A 21,202-nucleotide genomic window follows, 5' to 3' on the forward strand; every position below is an offset into this window, starting at 1 on the left:
CCCTCACATCCCAAATCGATCACCGGTCCCTCTTCTCTACTACAAGTGGCTTCAGACCTTTCTCCCAGTGCTGACTTCAATGACCCCGAGGCTCAAGAGTCCAAACTATTAGCTCCTCTGTGCTAATAGAACTCAGTACAAGTGGAACCTTCTCCAAAGAGTGTACAAGTGCAGCGGTGGAAAAAAAGTACTCAATTGTTTTACTTAAGTAAAAGTATCAATACTGCAATTTAGAAGTAGTCTGTTACAAGTAAAAGTCCGGAATTAAAAATGTACTTGAGTAAGAGTACAAAAGTATTGTACATGTACAGTAAATGTACTTAAAGTACCAAAAGTAAAAGTACTAAAATGTTTGAAAGTAGCAGATAGGCTATTTTCAAATAGCCGCCTACGTTTTTATAATATACTCATTTAGATCTAGAAAGTAACTAGTAACTAAAGATTTCAAATCATTGTAGTGCGGAGTAAAAGTAAAAATTTGCTTCTGAGATGTAGTGGAGGAAAAGTAAAAGTATTGGAAATTGGAAATACTCAAGTAAAGTACAAATACGTCAGATCTACAAGCTCACAATGCGTTGCATCGCTTGTACAGTAGATCTGCTATTTTCAAACATTTTAGTGCAGCAGTTAAGCAAACCAATTGTGCATTTTAGGAAAGAAGCATGAAACTTTCAGCATATCATCTACATACCCCAAGGTTTGATTTCAGACGTGGAAGCACTTTCAGATTGACCTCTGGTGACCTTGAGTGGTCATTGACCTCAGAATTTTTTTTTTGGCACTTTTTGCCCCATTTTTCTCCATTATAATAATATATGCTTGTTAAAATGTCAGTTTTGTTCTAATAAATGAAAAATTAAACCTAATAGTCACTCTACAGAAATGGTGATTATTACTATTATGATAGTTCTGTTATGACATTGTTATAACATTAAAAACATCTAGGAGAGAGAGAGCAGCAGTAAAATAAAGAAAAACAAGAAAGAAAGTGCTAATGCATTCAAAGTGCAATATAGGTACAATGCTATTCAAAGGTGCTATTCATCTCATGTTGGTTTTGGTTTTGGGGGCAGTATATGGTGAGCGTTCAGGGTTCTAGTGAGAAGATAAGCTCATAAATGGAAGGTATCGTGCTTTTTATGAAAGAAGCATGAAACTTCCTACAGTGTTTCTATATGTCATGAAGTCTGTTTTCAGACGTGGAAGCATTTCTCAATTGACCTCTGAGACTTGTCAGAGGCTGTACACATTTTGGGCTGTCAAACCCATGTTAAAACCAGAAATGTTGTTTCCTGTAAACCTTTATTAAAATGTCATATATAGGCTTAGCAGATGAGTTTAAGCTTGATTCCTAAAAGTTGCATATTGGGCAATTTGAGTAATAAGCATAATCAGCAAATGTATCGCTTAATGAGCAAATTACCTGGAAATAGCTAACATTTTGCGGCTAACATTTTGCGTCCAGTTAACTTAGAAAGGTGACTTAAGAGTCAAAGCCCATGTTTGTGAAATTCATCTATTATCATGGTGAAGTCATGCAACCTTTCCTCATTTGCACAATTTGCATAAAGTATGTAATAATTAGGCCCAAGACCAGGAAAAAGTCTTGTTTTAGCTGGTAGTCAATTTAGAAAGGTGCTCTTAGAGACTAAGTCTATTTTTGAATGTCCAGAAATTAATCTTGCCAAAAAAAAAGCAATTTATCTGGATCCATGTCCATGTATCGATTCTCCACCTTCTCACCTGGATCCTGTGCTCACAACCCTTGTACACCTTGAGAAATCACTGAAAAGCTTTGCCATTAAGTATGAACCCCACACTGGACCTCAAGCGTCATGACATGTATAATCCATTTGAGTGACTGGAAGTGCGATATAAGTCTGTCATCATGCGGGGTGGCAGTGGCTCATGAGGTAGAGCGGCCGTCTTGGAATCCAAAGATTCCAGGTTCCATCCCTGGCTCCTCCTGTCTTTGAGCAAGACACTGAACCCCTACCTGCTCCCAATGAGCAGGTAGGGGTATTGTATTTGTGTTTCCTCTACCATTGGTGTGTGAATGTATGGGTGAATGTGAAGTACATTGTAAAGTGCTTTGAAGAGTCAGGAAGACTAGTAAGGTTCTATTTAAATGCAGTCCATTTACCATCATCGATCCCCGCATGATGCCCACTGGCACTCTGATGTCATTCCCTGGTTGCAGTGGAACATTGATGAACATTTCTGGGATAAAAGCATTGCTTGCGGTGGCATCGCCTTCATTCTCAATGGTAAATCCTAGACAAAATACACTGTGCTTATCGGATGCTTGTGGTTGTCCTCCTCCAAGAACCTGTTAGGATGTGATACTGTCTCCTACCCTGTGAGAAGGGCAAGGTATGTGCTTAAAGTACTCCTAGAAAGTACCATGACTAGTCTCAATACAGTGCTTAAGGAACTTGATGCCACGCACAGTGACCTAAAAGATACCGGTGCAGAGTTCTTCTTCGCATTGTATTGACAGACAAATATGATTCTGCACACAGTATACTGCATGTTCATCTGCAGGTCATGTTGTGGAAAGCTGCAGATCGGATCGAGCCACCTGCAGAGGAAAGAGACATCACTACATCCGGGTGGGAGGTTGCTAAAGGAGGGGTTGTCATGCCCACTGTTTACTCCCAGGCAATGGCTCCAGCTGCAGCTGTAGAGCATTGAAGGCATGCAGCGAAATAAACTGCAGATACCATTCTGTAAGACTGACTATGTAAGTGTGAAGGAGGAGAGGTCCACTACAACCCATTAAGAAGAAGGGGGGCCATAGCTGTAGAGAGGCCACCTGGGAAACAGAAGGTACCAGGTTCGATTCCCAGCCCTGACAATATGTCGGGTGTACATAAGCAAGACCCTTAATCCCTAACGACCTCATGTCTGACCACTTGAGCAGCAATAACCTTACTGAAGCAGAAGTCTGAATTTTGCCATGGTCTAAGATGAAGACAACGAAGATGAGGAGGCTGAAGGGAATAAGGAGAGAGAAGATGAAGAGAGTGAAAAAGACCATTGAGTGTAATAGATTATGGTTCCAAGTGTACTCACTCATGCTCATTATGGTACCATTTTTATCTACTCATTCTGTGTCTCAGAGGAGGGCTGTGGACAGTTGCCTTTAATTTTTTTCATTTATTTCTTTATTAATGCGAGAACAATGGCTTCTATTATAGCATGCAAACTTTCCAGGAATATAAAGCCTGCAGTTTATATTAGCTTGGATTCCCCATCGATGTCACTGGTAGTCGTAGACAGGTTTCTGACAGAAATGGTACCATATTATCTCCCACCATATCCTTGAACTACTGCAATCTGATAGGAGGTTTAAGAGCATCGGGCTGGTGAGGGGAGTATAATGCCCAGGATCACTTTTGGCACCGGGTGAAAAATAAGGGTTACAAAATCGTGGGATAAAAATTTAAGTAAAAAAAAAAAAAAAAAAAAGAGCATCGGGACAAGCACCAGCATGCTGTCCAACAGTTTCTTCCCCAAACCATCAGAACCTTGAGCGCTCACCATATACTGCCCCCAAAACCAAAACCAACATGAGATGAATAGCACCTTTGAATAGCATTGTACCTATATTGCACTTTGAATGCATTAGCACTTTCTTTCTTGTTTTTCTTTATTTTACTGCTGCTCTCTCTCTCCTAGATGTTTTTAATGTTATAACAATGTCATAACATAACTATCATAATAGTAATAATCACCATTTCTGTAGAGTGACTATTAGGTTTCATTTTTCATTTATTAGAACAAAACTGACATTTTATCAAGCATATATTATTATAATGGAGAAAAATGGGGCAAAAAGTGCCAAAAATGCAATTCTGAGGTCAATGACCACTCAAGGTCACCAGAGGTCAATCTGAAAGTGCTTCCACGTCTGAAATCAAACCTTGGGGTATGTAGATGATATGCTGAAAGTTTCATGCTTCTTTCTTAAAATGCACAATACCTTCCATATAATGAGCTTAACTGCTGCACTATTTTAGTACTTCTACATTTGGTACTTTAAGTGCATTTTGATACCAATACTTTTGTATCTTTCTGCAAGTAAATGGTGAATTCCAGACTTTTACTTGTAACTTACTTGTCTACATTGCAGTATTGATACTTTTACTTAAGTAAAACATTTGAGTACTTTTTCCACCACTGAATACTTGACGGTTTAATCACTATAATACAGAACAAACTCATAAGCTATATAGTGTTTGCTGGATAGGACGCGGCCAGCTGGGACACATTTAGACATCTGTGTGGAAGTGTATTTCTCTCAATGGTTTTGTTTAATTGTAATGTTAAATTGGTTACAACTTCATCCTTAATTTCTCTCATTTGTGTATCCGTTACTTGCGTAACTTGCTTGATTGTTTTTATATCTTAATGAGCGTTTTTAGGTTTCCGATCACTTTCGTATCTTATTGTCTCTCCTTGCACTCACTCGGAAGGCTGTGTTTAATTGTCTATGTTCAGGACTCAGGAAGATGAGAGCAGTGGTGGAAAAAGTACTCGCATTTTGTACTTAAGTAAAAGTATCAATACTGCAATTTTGTACTTAAGTAAAAGTATCAGTACTGCAATGTAGAAATACTCTGTTAGTAAGAAGTCCAGAATAAAAAAATGTAAGTAGCATTGTGAGCTCGTAGATCGGCTATTTTCAAATTGCCAAAATGGATATAGGGCTGAAGTGTTTAATGTATGTTTTGTAATAATAATCTAAATCTACAAAGTAACTAGTAACTATAACGTTTTCAAATAACTGTAGTGGAGTAAAAATACAATATTTGGATCCAAGATGTAGTGGAGTAGAAGTGGAGTAAAAGTATTTGATTATTTGAAATTATTATTTGAGATTATTTGAAATTAGAAATACTCCAGTATGTACAAATACCTGTCTACCAAAACAAACAGTGAAAACACCAAAATACAGCTTGAGTGCAATGTGTTTTGGCTTATAAACACCACCACACTACTCCAGCGGCTGATAACCGCTGATATAGAGGGAAATTATTGGTAAAAATATATAATTTATTGTTTTGTTATGTAAACACAGGGCAAACTTACATACAGTACTATGCCTTTAAACAAAGGGAACGTGTTGTAGTTCTTGAATACACTGAGGTCAGTAGTGACTGTCCAGATGCAATTTGATCAAATTCCGCCCTCCCGAAAATCTAGTTATCCGCTGCAGAAAGGCGCCCAGTAGCGCCCAACAATGATATGAACATATTAAGGACCGCCATGCCCCAGCTATAGAGGGCCCGAGGCTCCGTTTCATACTCTGTATAGTCAGTAGTGAAAAGTAACTAAGTACATTTACTCAAGTACTGTACTTAAGTACAATGTTTAGGTACTTTTACGTTACTGGAGTATTTCCAATTTTCAGTATTTTTACTTCTACTCCGCTACATCTCAGAGGCCAATCTACAAGCCGATCTACAAGCTCACAACGCGTGGCAATGCGACGCGTTGTGGGCTTGTAGATCTATTATTTTCAAACATTTTTGTACTTTTGGTACTTTAAGTACATTTTGATGCCAATACTTTTGTACTTTTACTCAGGTAACATTTTGAACGCAGGCCTTTTACTTGTAACAGAGTATGTCTTCATTGCAGTATTAATACTTTTACTTAAGTAAAACATTTGAGTACTTTTCCCACCACTGTCCGTAGTATGACGGCCAAAAATAACAGATCTACAAGCAGATACAGATGTGTTCTTTTTGGCAAGCGACATATTTGCACAATGGAGTGTCAAATGTGGCTCGCGGAGCAAAAGGGCTGCAACTTCTTGTTCTTTTTTTTTGTTGACAACAAATTATTATTTTAATAGCAAACTTCAAGCAAATCTCCAGGTATGGTTTTTAATTGTCGCGTTTTCTCTGCGGTGCCCGAAAAACACACACACACACACACACACACACCACACACCACACACACACACACACACACACACACACACACACACACACACACACGCTCTCGGCATTTTGCAAATGGCACCAAAACAAATCTAAAACGCAACAGGAATGTAGTATTTTTAAAAAAAAATGAAAAAACATTGGAAAACCCTGATTATTTGAAGGAGAAATGCAAGGGAAAAATAAAAGTAGCAAGAAAAATGAGGGTTGCGTCGGAAGGAGGGGGGGGGGGGTCAAAGTCACGGGACCCCCTTCCTCCTCAGCACCCTGTCCCCCCGTCACCTCCTGCATGGCTGTGCCTCTCAGGAAAACACTCTGCATTCAATCCATTCAGGAGATGCTGTTGCCCTTCCCACCAGCATGCTGATGTTTAATTCATTCCCTGACACCCAGGGGACAGTCGGAACAACACACACACACACACACACACACACACACACACACACACACACACACACACACACACACACACACACACACACACACACACACACACACACACACACACACACACACACACACACACACACACACACAGAGAGGAGAGAAGAAATTAGAAAAAGGGATCTCAAATGTTTCCAGGGCCCAGCACCCAAAACAAAAACAAGGAGGAAAAAGTCATTTGACGGTGAGGTGACACAATCCTTTTTGTTGTGTATCGTTGGGCCTTTTTTTTTAAATGCACAGTTCCACGGCAGTGTCGCGCACCGACAATAGCAGACCTACAAGCACACCACGTGTCGCAGCACGATGCGTTGTGCAGCTCGTAGATCTGTTATTTTGTGTATTCAGTGACATGACATGATGCGCAAACGAGTATAAAGTTTCAAGCAAGAGTTTGTGGAGTGGATGGGGGTTGAGAGAGAGAGGGAGAGAGAGAGAGAGAGAGAGAGAGAGAGAGAGAGAGAGAGAGAGAGAGAGAGAGAGGGAGGGGGGGGTGGATCGGACTCCTCGGCGTGTGCGCTCCCTCTTAACCCATTAGGACCGGGAACGCATCTGTGTGTCATTTTTAGATTTATTTTGCTATTCAAAAAAATAGCAGATCTACAAGCTCATAGCGCGGCACTCGGTGCCGCGCTATGAGCTTGTAGATCTGCTATTTTTTTAATAGCCCAACGAAATCTAAAAATGACACACGGATGCGTTCCCGGTCTTAATGGGTTAATCAGAAGTTGATTAAGCACACTTTCAGAGAGGCATGGATTACGGGGGGGACTCCCTTTGGACCGCCACAAAATTGGCCGGAAAGGAAGGGAGAGACAGAGCAAGAGCCGAGTGTTAGCCGGCAGGGGGAAACTTTTTGATGCTTCAGTCACACAGTCTGGCATGGTTTGCTTTTATTGACCTCCCCCCCAACCTCCCCGCATAGCCTCGATTTGGTCCCCCGGTGCCGGATAGGATGGAGGTGGTGGGGGTGGGTGGTGGGGAGGCGGGAGGCCTGGTGGGGGCTTGAGAGGTACATGCGTGAAGGTAAGGCGAGGTCGCAGGGTTGTACAGTACGGGGGGGCGGAGCAGATGCGATGATTGACAGGCATAATCCCTCAACAGCGACACCCGCAGGCAAAGATTTATTTTTTCATTGCAGTTGAAAAGGCTTTAGAAATGTGAGAGAAAAACACTTGCCATGGATCAATGGAGTGGAATTTTTTGTTACAACTTTGTATACACGTTTGAAGGACCATGACACAGACTTTTAATGTGTGGTAAAACTGAATGTCATGAAACCTTTAAAGTACCAAAAGTAAAAGTACTAAAATGTTTGAAAATAGCAGATCTACAAGCTCGCAACGCGTTGTGAGCTTGTAGATCGGCTATTTTCAAATAGCCTATGTATAAAATAGGGCTGAAGTGGTTAATGTATGTTTTATTATATAATGATTTATATCTGCAAAGTAACTAGTAACTTTTTTCAAATAATTGTAGAGGAGTAAAAGTACAATATTTGCCTCTGAGATGTAGTGGAGTAGAAGTAAAAGTACTGAAGACTGGAAATACTCCAGTAAAGCAAAAATACCAAAACATTGTACTTAAGTACAATACTTGAGTAAATGTACTTAGTTACTTTCCACCACTGGCAGATACCATATCACAGATCAGTCGAAACCGGTCAATGCCAAAACCCCCCAAAAAAAATAAGAATAAAAAGAGAATCTGTACCAGCTGTCTCTTCTTAGAATGGTCTTACACGTATGATTGTACCCATTATGATGACACTATAGACTTTGATTAAGGTCGTCCATTGTTAACTCTTTCACTGCAAGATTAAATACATACATGAATCGCCTGCACTGTCAGCACATTTTTGTTTTCCTTACCTTTTCAACTATAGTCACAGAATATTTATATCCAGTTTGATCAATCCGCCGACGCTTGCTAAACACGGAGGGTTTCACTGTGCTTGAGCAAAGACAAATAAAAGTCAAAAGACGCAGCCGTTTCCCCAAATACGCTAAGCAGGAAGCAGGAAGTAAATGGTGGTGCAGATCTTTCGATCACATGTTCTCCTGGATCTGTGTGACTTGAGGATGAAAATGGTCACTCTTGTGTTAAAGAACAGCGCCATCTGGTGGAAAACCACCTGAAAACGAAAAAAAAGTTGTAAAAGTCGTCTTTGGCAGTCTGGGCCTTTGGGGAAAAAAAGTCGTCCTTGGCAGTGAAAGAGTTAAACACTGTTCACGATTGATCACATGGCTCGATTCCACTTAATAATGAAATGATACTCACACCGGGAAAGTAGCGGGCTGTTCAAAAACAGTGGACGGTATTGCTGTTTAGGCTCTATACACAGACGCGCTGCCTGTAGGCAGCCATAGCTGCGGTGTCGCGGTGCGGGCACCGCATGGCTGCCTATAGGCAGCACGTCTGTGGATTCATCTATAGGTGCCCTTGCCCCCACACCACATGACCCCGTAATGTACATCCTCTTGTATTGACACGCGTGCATGTTGTCACTTGTGAATTTACGGATGCCACCCCCCCCCCCCCCCACACACCCCCCTCTGCTGTCACACTGGTCTCTGTAACCCCTGGCATTATGGCATTATTCATGTTGCCGCTATACCGTTAATGTAATGAGCCCGGGCCGCTAATGTGAATCCCGCTTCTGACACAAAAAAGAGGGGGGGGCTCTCAACCACCTGAGCCGGGATGCCACAAACAGCAGGAGAACCCCCACCCCCCTCCCCCGCAGCATAACGACGACGACGCGGGGACGTGTCATATCTGATTTATTCTGCCCTTGAACCTGCCAGTTGATAGGACCTTGTGGGATAGCCTTTTTAAAAGAAGCGGTCGACCGCGGGGGGAGATGAAAGGAATGCTCTGTTCCCACCTTATTGAACGGGCGCTGCCTGCCTGCCGGCCATGCCGCTTACAGCTGAAGGATTTTTAGTGTGGAAGGCGCTGTAATCTGAAAAAAATGTGCTATTTCTCACACGGCGGCAACAACTCCGGCGGCACGTCAGGGCTGATCAGATAGTCCCCCCGGATGAATCTTAACCCTTTCAATCCGGGAACGCATCTGTGTCATTTTAGATTTCTTTGGCTCTTCAAAAATGGTAGATCTACAAGCTCATAGCGCGGCACTGAGTGCCGCGCTATGAGCTTGTAGATCTGATATTTTTGGTGCTATGGTGAATTTGTTTGTACTGACAGTTTTGGTGTGCAAATCTTTAACTCAAATCTTTGCATCCGGTGGTGGTCCCTGGCCCAAAATATTTTGAGATGGGGGTCCACAGCCAAATACATATCATTTTGGGGGGTCCTTGCCATGAAAAAGTTTGAGAACCACTGATATAAGTATAAAAAAAACATAACATATAAGTATGAAAAAAAAACATGAAAAAAAAAGAAAAAGAAGACATTTCTAGAATCCCCAGAAGCAAATATTTGAGTTAAACATGTTTGCTATAATTTATATGTTCAAAAATCTGCACATATTTTCACGATATTTTCACGATTTCACGATAAAAACAGCGGATCTACAAGGTCGTAGCGTGGCCTGTGCTATGAGCTTGTAGATCTGCTATTTTTGAATAGCCCAAATTATAAAATAATGGTTGTAGCAAAGAAATCCCAAAAATGTCACAGTATGCGTTCCCGGATTGAACAGGTTAACTTGACCTGCGAGGCGAGCGGCAGTCACTCCCCATTATTGTGCCACACACACAGTTGAATCTCAGTCGATCTATTTTGTTTAGATAGTAATCGCCTGAAATTCAACTCTGGCACACGTGTCGTCGATAAGGGTGGCGGTGTAGCAGCCCAGTAAAAAAAAAAAACTTTTTTTTTAACAACAAATAGATAAGGATTAATGCTATTCCATGCTGTCATCTCCCACCACACAGGTTGTCAACGAGTTTGAGCTTATTGTCTCGCCAACCATTTTTATTTAGATCCCATGAACATAATCGTTGCTGTCGGGGGCAGAAACCTCCTATCTCCACATTCTAACTGTTTGTGTGTTTTTTGTTGTTGTAAATTAACGCCCTACTTGATCAATACACAGTGGTGTAAAGTACCTAAGTACAAATGTTGAGGTACTTTTACTTTACCGGAGTATTTCCGATTGTCTATACTTTTACTTCTACTCCAATGCATCTCAGAGGCAAATGTTGTACTTTTACTCCACTACAATAATTTGAAAAAATTAGTTACTAATTACTTTGCAGATATAAACATATTACATAATAAAACATACTTTAACCACTTTAGCCCTATTTTATACCTAGGCCATTTGAAAATAGCAAATCTGCAAGCTCACAACGCGTTGAAGATCTACTATTTTCTAACATTTTAGTACTTTTGCTTGTGGTACTTTAAGTACATTTTGATACCAATACTTTTGTACTTTTACAAAGTACATTTTGAATTCCGGACTTTCACTTGTAACAGAGTTTTTTTTTTTTTTTTTATCCCACGATTTTGTAACCCTATTTTTTACACCCAGTGCCAATTGTCTATGTAATCCTGGGCACTACCTTCCCTCTGCCAACCTAGGGAGCCCAGGGCCGAGCTCATGCCTCCTTCAATGCATGAGAGCCAACTGACCTTCTTATCACCTGACAGGGGAGAGTTTCCCTGGTTGGACGTAGCGCGTGGAAGGAACACGTTATTCCAACCAGTTCCTTTCCCCTCCATCAGGCGCCCCGGCTGGCCAGGGGGAGGCAGTATAGTGACCAGGATTACTGCATGTTTTTGTGAGGGTATCTACCCTAGGAGACACGGGGAGTAACAGAGTATTTCTACATTGCAGTATAAGTAAAATATTTGAGTACTTTTTCCACCACTGATCAGATACCAGAGCGGCACTCAAAAGCATCAAAAGCAGCAGATCTACAAGCTCGAAACGCTGCGCGAAGAAAACGACACGTTTTGAGCTTGTAGATCTGCTTCTTTTGCTGCTTTTGACTTAGAATCCTGAAAAGCAAACAGTTGTGGACATAATGAGGTTTCCACCCGACAGAGACGATAAACAGCCCGCCCCTATACCTTCTTTCCATACCGCATTACATTAACCACTATCAAATAGAAAAAATCGTGACATCTCTGTTGCATAAGGTTCCGTATTTCCCCTGAATAGCATAATAAGGCAGCACTTAACCCATTCAATCCTGGAACGCATACTGTGTCATTTTAGATTTTAAAAAAAAAGTAGCCCAAAGTATACTTTGGGCTATTCAAAAATAGCAGATCTACAAGCTCTTTCCTACGAGCTTGTAGATCTGAAAAATTGTGAAAATGTGTGCAAATCTTTGCTTCTTGAAAAAAAAAACATAATGTTGCTATAATATCAGTGGTTCTCAAACTTTTGTCATGTTAAGGACCCCCCAAAATGACGTGTATTTGTCCGCGGACCCCCCCCCCCCCCCCCCCAAACACACACACACATCTCAAAACATTTGTTCCATGACCCCCAAAAGCAAAGATGTTAAAAATAAATATATATATATTCAAAGATCTGCACACAATTTTGTTTTTCTTAATCAGTTTGCAACATTGCAACGTGCTGGCTGCCTCTAAGCTCCTCTTTGACGGGAGAAGGGGGGGGGGGGGGGGGTTATGTTTAGTGCTTGTAGATCGGCTGTTTTCGTATTTTTTTCCCACGTGACGCGTCTTGTACGACAAAGCATAAAGCGGGGCTTAAGGGATTAAGCACAGCTCCATGGTGACGCGAGGCGCCGCATTCATGCATACAATTTTTTTTTCTTTTTTTGTGTCCGGGCCTTATTAGCTCAATCCTCTCGCTCGCGTAATTAATGTCTGCTTATGGTAGCGGCTAATAATATCCGCGATGTGTAACCCCGCGCACGCAGGCACACCATAATTATTCGGCGGGGGGGGGGGGGTCTGAGTGACAGAGATCGGGAAAACAAATAGAGGAGGCCTGCCGGAGAGGAGGGGAGGGGGCACAGAGTGCCGCGCTATGAGCTTGTAGATCTGCTTTTTTTGAATAGCCCAAGAAATCTAAAATTTACACAGATTATTTCCTGGTCTAAATGGGCTAAAGAGTGCCTTTTATAATCTCATTGTCACAGGCCATTTATAAGTTCCCGCTCCAAGGATTTGGGAAGGTTTTTTGTTTTGTGAGCAGGCTTTTAGAAAGACAAAAAAAGCAAGCCTGGGTGATGCAGAGAGCCTGCAGGTGAAAGGAGACGTTGGCAGATGGTGTTTATTGTTCTATAGTCGATTCATCGTGATCGATTAACTGGCTGGTTTGGTCCGAGTTGGCCAAGCTCTGATTTGCAGTGGTGGAAAAAGTACTCAAATGTTTTACTTAAGTAAAAGTATCAATACTGCAATGTAGAAGTACTCTGTTACATTAAGTAAAAGTCTGGAATTCAAAATTTACTTGAGTAACAGTATTGGTATCAAATTGTACTTAAAGCACCAAAAGTAAAAGTACTAAAATGTTTGAAAATAGCAGATCTACAAGCTCACAACGCGATGCAACACGTTGTGAGCTTGTAGATCTACTATTTTCAAATAGCCTATAGGTATGAAATAGGGCTAAAGTGGTTAATGTATGTTTTATGATGTAATAATGTGTATCTGCAAAGTAACTAAAGCTTTCAAATAATTGTAGTGGAATAAAAGTGCAATGTTTACTTCTGAGATGTAGTGGAGTAGAAGTAAAAGTATAGACAATTGGAAACACTCAAAGTAAAAATACCTCAAAATTGTACTTAAGTACAGTACTTGAGTAAATGGACTTACTTTACACCACTGCTGATGTGTTGCTTTTATGCTTAGTATTTTTCTCTCCCCAGGCACATCTCTTGTATACTCTGATGCAATACTTGAATTGTGGCAGTCTATAAGGAAGCAGCCAGTAGTCATTGAGAAATGAACGCTAGGATGTTCAGTTCTCAACTTCACCGACCTGAAAGGCTGGTCTTGTGTGTGTGAACACTTTTTTCCCCATGGCTTTTCCCCTCTTTTTCTCCACAATTTAGCAGTTATGCCGCAGCTATATCCTACTGGCTCACTTGCCCTAGCCTGGGACCCGACGAATCTGCCAGTGCAAAAAGAAAAATTGCCCTCTGTGATTTGGGTCTGGCACTGCTCTGTTGTGAATCCATGTCCTATTCCCTAAGTCCGGGGTGGCCAATCAGGGCCCAGTATTCAAATATGTGAGACTGTAATTGGTAGTTGGTTGTAGGTCTTAACCAATTGCGTCCAGAGCCATTGTTTTGATTGTTTTGAAAAAAACGTCCTGATAGAAGCACCAGACTCATATCCACGCAGTGATATGGTCTGGCCACGCGAGGCTAGGTCTTAATAATGGGTTAACTCCGACTACTGTCTAGGGAGGACGTAGAGCCTTCGCCCTACTCCTTCCGCCCAACACTACTCCTGTACTCACAGCCCGTAGGAATACGTGCAGTGGTGTAAAGTAACTAAGTACTGTACTTAAGTACAATTTTGAGGTATTTTCTACTTTACTGGAGTATTTCCAGTTTTCAGTACTTTTACTTCCACTCCACTACATCTCAGAGGCAAATACTGTACTTTTACTCCACTACAATTCTTTGAAAACCTAGTTACTTTTTAGACTTTGATTATTATCGCACAACACACCAGCCACTTCAGCCCTATATACATTTCGACCATTTGAAAATAGCAGATCTACAAGCCCACAACACGTTGCGACGCGACGCATTGTGAGCTTGTTGTAGGGCAACGTGTTTCTGCAGGTAAACACCACCACATAACACTACTCCAGTGGCTGACAACTGCTGGTGTAGAGGGAAATGATGGGTAAAATGTATTTGTTATTTTGTTATGTAAGCACAAGGCAAAGTTACATGATACTATGCCTATAACACACACTGGTGTACTTGTGTATTCAGCTACTAGGGCCCTTTTATGATTTGTCATGAGGAGCAAACTTTAATCTTAGGTTTTCTAAATCTGAGTGTTAAACATTATGTAATTACTGCCAGCCAGCAGAGAATAGCAGATAAAGAACATCATTCGAAATAATTCACATTACATAAGTAATAAAGTGTAATAAAGGTGGAAATGTTCATTCCTAAATCCAAAAGTCAACAACTGCAAGAAAGGACACCAGTGTTTGCATGCAGGGCCCACAAGGAGGTGCACTTTAAGTTAAAAAAAAAGTCACATGACCACAGGTAAGGAAACAGCTGCATCTAGTCATTCCCAAACCTTTGAATTTCAAGGTCTTCCAATTTGGTATGCATTAAGGCCATAACTCTGAGAGTGTACTGTACAAATGGAACAAAATGGACCCATAAGGGTCGGTTCCATTCATACACTCTCAGAGTTACAGCACTGTAAGGGTCCATGTGGTTCCAAACTATCATTTCCTGGGGACCCCCATGGGGTAGAGAAGTGAATGTCTTCTTTCTGAATCCATTTGTACATTCACAGAGCTATAGCCACATAAGGGTACATTTGTGACCACTTTTGACTGAAGGACAGTCATTTCGCTGGTGCCAATTGTTCAGGGAAGGATTTCTTTTTTTTTTTTTATTCAAAAAACTTTTTTTTATACAAAATGAGTTAATAGCCCAGTTAGACTCTTCCCATACTAGAGTATGTCTGACAGAAATTTCAGAGCTTAAATCAACATGTAAATAAGAAATAAATGCATAAACATGTCGTAAAATCTAAGGTTAGAGCTAGCATTTGCTAGCATTGCTAACCAAATCCATCCAAACATCGCGAAATCGTGGTAAAATCCGCTATTTCTACCCGATCGTTTTGAAAGGTATCACTAGTCTGTTGGCTTGTGTCTAATGTAAATGTCAAATAAAGATGTATAAACAATCATATTTTGTTAAAACTGTTGTGAAAAGGTATCTTTGTTAAGTCCTCCTGCACACTGGAACCAGCCGGTTCCAGCAGGAGGCAGTGGCAAATACTTGGTCTCAGAGAGCATACATAACAAAGAGAACCTAACCCTAACCATAGATATATATAAAGGCTAGATGGCTCAAGGGGGCGTCGCAAGCGTAGCTCAACCGCGGCCATCTTGCGACGGTCATTCATAACATTATGTCTATGGTGCATATACTTTGAAATAACCATAGCGTGCTCAATTTTCATACAATTTTCAAACGGTTTGGTGTGTTGTAAACACCAAAGATGTAGTTATGATACTGCATACTTATAATTATAATCATGTTTTTTTTTTTTTTAATAACATTAAGTATGCAGTATCATAATTACATCTTTGGTGTTTACAACACACCAAACCGTTTGAAAATCAGATGAAAATTGAGCACGCTATGGTTATTTCAAAGTACATGCACATAGACATAATGTTATGAATGACCGTCGCAAGATGGCCGCCATGTGGCAACGTCGTACTCCATTGGCCAGCAGCGCGGGTGAGTCATCTAGCCTTTATATATATCTATGACCCTAACCCTTTAAACAAAGGATTATGTAAATCCCGCTATGCATGATGGGATCGATAGCCCAGTAGTACTATCTCTGAATGAGATCCATTCAACTGGTCTTTTCTCTACTGAAGATTTTTAACTTGACTTCAGTTCTATAAGCTGTAGTTTCAAAACTATTCACTCAATCTTATTAACCAATATATCATTATTTTGCTATGATTCCCTGCTTTCATATGACGAAAATGAAAAAAGCCTAGATGACTTATCCTTTATCGCAGTGGGTCACATTTGGTTCAATTTGTACAGATGTTTTGAATACATTAAGTGACCTGGAGCTGAACTGATCAGCATTGTGTGCGTGTGTGTGCGCGTGTGCGTGCGTGCGTGCGTGCGTGCGTGCGTGCGTGCGTGCGTGCGTGCGTGCTTGCGTGCGCACACGAGAGAGAGAGAGTGTGCCGGCGGCGGCTTGGGACACATTTTAATGCCTCGTGTGAATGTGAATGTAAATGTTGGCTGAATCATATCCGGACACGGCGTTTGTTGATAGGACACACAGCGTTAATGCCAGTAGGCCGGAGTGTTGCTGATGTTTGCCAGCCGCGAGAGTGAGAATTGCTTTTTTTGAGCAGAGTGTTCAAACCGGCCGTGTTAAGTTATCTATGTTTTCTAAAGAGCAGGGGGACTATTAGGAAGAAACTTATTCAACCTCCACACACATAGACACACACACACCAAGAATTCAGAGAACGTATACCTCTATGTATACCGAAAACTCTTCTGCAAAAAAAAACTCAACAACAACAACCTGCAAACACCAATTAATTCTACATTTCTTACAAGAGCGTACAAGCGCTGTAACAGGTGGCATCATAGTCTGTGCCACTGAGGACGCTTACAAAAATGTGTCATCTCGTCCTCCTCTCATATGGCTAGAGATATTATGGCACCTCCCCCCCCCCCCCGTCTCCTGTCGCTCCTGTCACAACGAAGCCAAAAAGCAAAAAAGTATAGAAAGTATACGGTCAAAATCTGCATGTCATTTCAAGCTGTGATATAGACAACATGCAGCCTCTAGAGGTTCTCAACCAGGGGTCCGGGGACCACCAGTGGTCCTTGAAGGGATTCCAGGTGGTCCCCAGCTAAATGATGGGAGAGTTGGTAACCAAATGGACCCTTATAACTCTTGAGAGCGTAAAATGAAACCAAATGGACCCGTAAGGGTCCATTTGGTTTCATTGTACGCTCTCAAGAGATAAATTATTGTTAAACACCTGCATTACTTAAGGAATTGTTATTTTGAACGTTTGCCTGTTATCTCTCCGAATTGTAGACAAAATCCTATCCAACGATAACAAAATATTCTAAGTGTTGGGTCTGAAAGGCTAAATCTCATCAAACGGTGGTCCGTGGCTTATAAATGCCGACTGAATAATGGTCCTTGATATAAAAAGGGTTGAAAACCACTGCTCTAGATGTTGCACTCTCAACACTGTTGCATGAGGTTCCTCATCTCCCTGACTCACGTCTGGGCAAGGCAGTAAGTATGCTGTTTGCGAAGGTGCGGCGGCTGCTTACAAGCATTTGCTTTCCCAACGAGAACGGAAGCACGTGGATAATGGCGGCCGTCAGCTTACAGAAGTAAACAAAAACCTATAACCTTGGGCGCGACAAAATGTATTAATTATTTAAAAAAAAGTTAATTCCTTTTTCTTATTTTTTTTTTTTGTGGATGTATTTTTTATATTTCATCCGCATAAAATACATTAACATCATTTATTGTGTGCCCTTTCATTCTAAAAGGTTACAAATGTGACCAAATGGAAACGTAAGGGTACATACAGCTCCGTTTGGTCACATGTGTACATACTCAGAATGGAGTATAGTATAGTATAATATATAGCCTACTCATTGCTTTTGGGAACCACTGTAGTGCAGCGATGGCCCGACAAACCATTACAGAGTCAACCCAGTGTACTGTAAATGTTCTTATGTTATTGGAGGTGCAGTGTAACACCTAAAATGCTCATCTCCTTGTATGCGAGCATTAACGAGTAAACCCTGTGTGTCTCCCAGCGAGACAATATCAGAAAACCTAGCTTTCGTATAGGCTAGGATTAATTGTGTTGCTCCGGCATTGGCATTAACGGCACATCAAAAACCATTTAGGAGATTCAAATTAATGGAATTACGCCAAGTCCCCAGTGGTGGCTTTTGGAATCCACAGCAACAGCTTATACGGAGCGCTTCAAGGGGAGGGGAAAAAAAACAACCTCAAACGTCTGATTTATTTTCTTGTTTCAGGTTGATTATCCAGGAAAGGCAGAAACGATTCTCATATCTCACGGCAAAGAGTTCGGTGAACTGCATTCATGTGATTAACCCATTAAGACCGGGAACGCATCTATGTCATTTTAAGATTTTTTTAGCTATTCAAAAAATAGCAGATCTACAAGCTCATAGCGCGGCACCGAGTTTGTACGTATATCTGCTATTTTTGTAAAAGAAAACGTGAAAATGTGTGCAAATCTTTGAATATAAATATTTTTAAAGCGAACATTTTTAACTCAAATCTTTGCTTCTGGAACAACATATTTTGAGATGGGGGTCCGCGGCCAAATACATATCATTTTGGGGGGTCCTCGACATGAAAAAGTTTGAGAACCACTGATATTATAGCGACTTATGTTTTTTTTTTCCTTAAAAAAAAGGAAAATGTAGAATCCCGCCAGAAGCAAAGATTTGAGTTACAAATGTTCACTTAAAAAAAAAAACTAACGATTTTTCAAAACAAAAAAAATTCAAAATATGTTGTTCCAGGGACCCCCCCAGAAGCAAAGATTTGAGTTCACGTTTTTCTTTCAAAAAATAGCAGATCTACAAGCTCATAGCGCGGCACCGAGTGCCGCGCTATGAGCTTGTAGATCTGCTATTTTTTGAATAGCCAAAGAAATAAAAAAAATGACACACAGATGCGTTCCCGGTCTAAATGGGTTAATAACCCCCAGCCTGGGACTTGCCAAAAAGAGCTAATGCCCTGGCCTTTTATTTATTTTTTGGGGGTTCACAATAGGAAAAAGGGTCGTTGCTTGCTGTGCTAACCCACCCAGTCAAAACAAGAACAACAAAGCCAAAGGCTTTTTTTTGCCCGCAAACTATGGGACCAGCTCACTCAGAGTATATGTAGGCTGAAAAGGAAAACATCCATCTCCTCAGCCAACCTCCTCTGTCAAACATCTCTGCTATTTCAGAGACACTTTGATCAACGAAGCGCTGTGCTTTGTCCAAAGCAACGCCCACATCAAGCACAGTCAAGGTTGTATAATCTCTTTAGCCTATACAGCAGAAGCTGTTTTTTTCTCTCTTCTGCTGCTGCTGCTGCTGCTGTGCGGCATGCCGAGAGCACTTAGCAACAGTAATAATGGACACTCTTACTGTTAATGTCTGATCCGTGAGATTGAATAATACCGGTGGATCTGCGATTCAGATTTTTTTTGGGGCACGGGCGGGCGGGAGGTTCGGGTATATACCGCAGGAGAGAGACACACGATGTGTCTGCTTCCATTATCGCCTCTTGCAGTATACTTTGATCTGATATTTGAAACAAAGTTGCGGAGGAAGATATCGTATAGGGAAAAAAATACACACTTACCACGATAACATCTGCTATCAAACACTTTCCCTCTACTACCCTCATATATGGAGGCCGACTGATGCCTATTTTTTCAGTCTTTTGCCGATGGCGAGAGTCCAAGACCACCGATTATTACCCACGTTTTCACAGTATACATTAGTATTTGAGAACATTCGACAAATAAAAATAACTATTACATGACTAAATTAAGTATAATTATGTTAACTCATTCACTGCCATAGGACGACTTTGATGACTTTTTTCCAAAGGCCCAGACTGCCAAGGACGACTAAAACGACATTTTTTTTTTTGACTTTTCTCACACAGAACCAGGAGATAACGTGATCCAAAGATTTACTGCTCCATTCACTTCCTGGTTAAAGTATTTGGGAAATATTCGGTATCTCGGCTCCTGTGTCTTACTATGTATTTTTCGCGAGAAGTGCTATTTTCAACAGCGTATATAACAAGTGAACGGGAGGTCGCGATGACTATTTTTTTCTTTTCACAGAAGCACAGTGAAACCCTCCACGATAATTGCTAATAACGATGAATCAAATATAGGCCGACATATGTGTTTTGTTTTTATCTGAGTCAAAGCAGACAGCTCAAGTCTCCCCCAAGTCAGAGGAGACAGCTCTTTCACTTTCTCTCTCTCTCCCACGCCTCGGGGCACATGGCGGTAGTACGGGCGGTCGATTTAGAACCACACAGCAGCCAGACGGAACGACAGACCTCACTTATCTCGGCACCCGGCTTCCTCTGCCACAGTGCCCTTTCATCCAGCCAATGAGGATGAAGGTTGCGGGCGGGTCACTTTGTCAAAAAAAAAGAGAGAAAGACAGACAGAAAAAAAAGCAGAGAGAGGACCATTACAAATCTACACTATCCATCCTTTCTGTGGGGCCATGGATGGACCATCCCCCAAACCCCCCCCGCCGGGACGAAGACGTGGGAGTGCTGACTCTTCCCCTGGCCGCTCTGTCCATCTCCTCTACAACCCCGGGTAGCTCACAGGGGGGTTGTTATCACAAAAAGGGCCAATTTGTTATCCCGGGTTACACTCCATCACCGGCGCCCATTATTTGGGACTTTTATCTATCAAGAAAAAAAGCTGCTAATGCGAGCAAGAAAGTGTGTACTCTGTCATTACGGCCCGGCTAAGGCTATTGACTTCACCTGAGACCAACTCCACTCCAAAAAAGCACCCAGAGGCAATTATGGCCACCGGCAAGAAGAGACAAGATTGACACGAGCTGCCGTGATGTTGAACTGGTTTGAACTTTTTAAGTTGTTGTTGTTGCCGTTTTCTCCTCCCGGTGAAAACAGGCCGACTGATGTCTTAGGCCTGACACATTTATTACATAATCGACTGATCACAATTATTCACAACTTTTGCAAAATCGACTGATTTTGGCAAAGACACTTGGTGAAGACGGAAAAAAAGCAGTACCAGTACCGAGCCAACTCACGTCGGAACAGTGGTTCTCAACCAGATGATTAGCTTAATTCGCAACATTGTTTTCTCACTCAACAGTAAACAGACAAACATACAGTATAAGTGTATAGGGTATCTGCACATTTCTAAAGTTACCATTTACGGTCTTTTAAGAAAGGAAAATTTAAGAGGAAAAAATAATAAAATAAGACCATTAGGTTAGGCTACAGTGTGAAAAGTAACCAACAAACTATACTATTAAAAAGCCCAAATTGTCAGATTACCTAAGAAAGAGGCAAATATCTTGAAA

This window comes from Gymnoscopelus braueri (genome assembly GCF_963280865.1).
Source record: "Gymnoscopelus braueri genome assembly, chromosome: 13".
NCBI classification, from domain to species: domain Eukaryota; kingdom Metazoa; phylum Chordata; class Actinopteri; order Myctophiformes; family Myctophidae; genus Gymnoscopelus; species Gymnoscopelus braueri.